A 3,150-nucleotide genomic window follows, 5' to 3' on the forward strand; every position below is an offset into this window, starting at 1 on the left:
GTGTTGATAGTTGATCCAAAAACAATGAAGTCCTTGACAACTTCAATCTTTTCTCCATTGATAAGAATGTTGTTTATTGGTCCAGTGGTGAGGATTTTTGGTTTAAACAGTGGTCTGTAAATTTAAATATAGCAGTATTAACTAGTCTTTCTTGTTGACGTATAGATATTATTCTCTCACAGAAAGCATTATACTTCAAGACAGGTCTTGAAATGGTCATTCTGATGAGCACTATCCCTCTTCAGTTTGCCATTTCCCAAATTAAATCATGATTGTGTCATTCAAAATGACAAATATTTATCCATTTCAGCTCACTAACTATGATAATATTCACATTTGTGTTCAATTTATGTGTTACTAACACAAATTATGTGTTCAATTTCATTTTTGATTCATACGTCATACATTCCACATGACAATTATTAGTGGATGTTTTGCAGCTGTTTCTTCTCATTTTGAGTTGTGCGCCATCAACAAATGAAGATCCTGAAAATCGTTCTCAATTCACATGATTATGGATGACTCTATTTTGAGGAGGCAGCTCTTCCCTAGACATATTTTGCGATCCTTCCAGCCTAAGAGGCTCATGTTCCAACAGTAAATATGTCAGTGCTATACTGCTATTCATAAGGTTTCTGTGGCTAACCATTCAGAAATAGTTTGTTTATCCTTTCTAGTCTGTCTTAGTCTGGAAACACAGCTGAAAAGAGCCTACCATGGATGATTCAGCGAGTTTTTAAAATATTAATGGCATAGCATCTATCATCAAAACAACAAGCAAGCAACCAAGTAAGACAAACTGACAGAGTATTGTTGGGTTGTTATTGATTACATTCAAATTAATCTGATTAAATATACATTGCACATAGGCACAGTACAGTGTCACTGGTCTTGGACCAATGATCAAATAAATGACAGTCTCAGTGCCCCTTCTCTCCACCAGTGCAGTTTTGTGCCCAGAACTTATTCTTAAATATACAGTTTTCCCCAGCTGCAGTGGATTTTCATCAGTCACTAACACCAACATTTTGTTGTCCTTATTACACAGGTTATAGATGATTTTGTTCCCTAGAGGAAATAAAGAAGATTCGTGTGTGTTTTTGTTTTTTTACCTTACCAGCATTGATTTCTATTCCCCTCCTATAGGACTGAAAGAGAGGGAGAAGATACTGATCATTATTTCGTTGACATTAGGTGCATTTTGTGCACACTTGGCCTCCAAAAATTTTCTAGTAATCAAGCTGAACTATTTTTATAGTTGTCCAGAAACAGCTTGTCCAGGTTAGCTAACCATACAGCAGCATTTTCTCAAACCTGCAGGTGACAGGAGCTCCTTAAATTTGAGTCCCTTTGATCACAATGCTGAGATAGGTTTGAAAAAAGAAAAGGTTGTGAATTTGTTCTTTGTCTTATTTTGTGTTTGTTTTATTGTATTTTGGGGGGCTAACATTGACAATGACAGTTCTCAAATCCTTAAGCAGAAATAGAGTCAATTTAATTAATTTTTGAAAATAGATTTTAAAAAGCAGCTGGCACAAAATTCACATCCCTTTTCATTTCGAGAAACTTTCAATAATGATTTAGATTTATAATGTTTAATAATTCAGCACTGAACTGAGATTCTGTTCATTCAGTCACCCACATAAAGACATGAACACTGAGTATTACTTTGAGCATCACAGCCTTGGATAATTTGCTTAATTTTTCTGTAACCCAGTGATTGAACTTGCAAAGCACTAATAATAAATTTTCCAACTAGCTCCATTCACAACATAAGAATTTAAGAACTCAAAGTGCTATGATTTCCTCAAAATGTAATTTGAAAGTTTATATGAAAATAATTGTTTTTCTTTTTCCGATTATTAAGTGAGTTGCCATTTCAGTTTTATCTACTATCTATACTGCCATAAATAGCTAAACAAGAGCAGCAAAAATTACGACTGGAGAACAGAGTCTATGAGTGGTGGTGGTTGTGTGCAGTCAAGTCAATTCCAGCTTGTAGTGACTCTATATAGGTTTTCAAAGGCTGTATACCTTTACAGATGTAGAAAGACTGTTCTTTCTCCTGCAGAGCAGCTAGTATACCCAACTACTGACCTTGTAGTAAGCACTTGAACCCACAATGAACCCACTTCCCTACCACGACTCCTTTCCAACAAACTACTGCATCAAAAATAACACTAAGTAACAGTATTCAAAAGATAAATCATTGTATTTTTAACTACAAAATGATTTTGACCCTTGAAGTAGATTTACATTTGAAAAACTTGGTAAAATATAATATGTGAGTAAAATATGGAATCTAAACTGTAAATAAGATAAAGTATTAAAACTATTTGGGAAATTGTCATTGCTTTCATATTCTGTGTATGGAATCTAAATAGAAAAACACCAAAAATAGATCTTCCTTTCATACTTTACATATTTGCTTAATAATTCATTGAAATTTGTTGCCATCACGTGGATTTTGACTCATAGAGACACTATTGTACAGAGTAGAATTGACCCATAGGTATTCCAAAACTGGTATATTTACATAAGCGTACCATCACATCTTTCCTTTGTGGAATGGATAGACCATATAATGACAGTTACAAGATGAAGCAGGACATGGGAAGTTATAGAGAAGCTGACTAAACAACAAATTTGAAAGTTATTTGGCAGCAAAGGATAATAGGGCTTAAGGAGTCATTAGAAGTGGGACTTAAAGATAAGTAGGAGGATAATGATAATTAGAATTTAATCCTGGATAATAATGCAAAGGTTAGAAGTCATATACAGTAACTTGCAGTATATTATTTTAATGTCTCATTACTGTGATAGAAAGGATATGACATAATGATTGATATCATGCAGGTCACTTCTAGTGAAGTGGATAAATCTTTCTTTGGGCAGATATGGTTGTAGCTTGCTTGACTCTGACTGATTAGGTAGAGAAAAACTACCTTACACCAGATGTGTTTCATTCAGCTTATAATTATGACCTAGAAATACTTTGTTCTTATAAAACTTTAACTTTGAAGATCAAAACTTATATGAAACAATGAACCATTGCATGTACTAAATCCACAAGGCCTAGATACTCAAATTCATTACACATAAGTTGAATAAGAATTATTTTAGAAACATAAAAACTAATTTATATTTTAA

Source organism: Chrysochloris asiatica, unplaced genomic scaffold, assembly GCF_000296735.1.
Source record: "Chrysochloris asiatica unplaced genomic scaffold, ChrAsi1.0 scaffold00218, whole genome shotgun sequence".
Taxonomy (NCBI): domain Eukaryota; kingdom Metazoa; phylum Chordata; class Mammalia; order Afrosoricida; family Chrysochloridae; genus Chrysochloris; species Chrysochloris asiatica.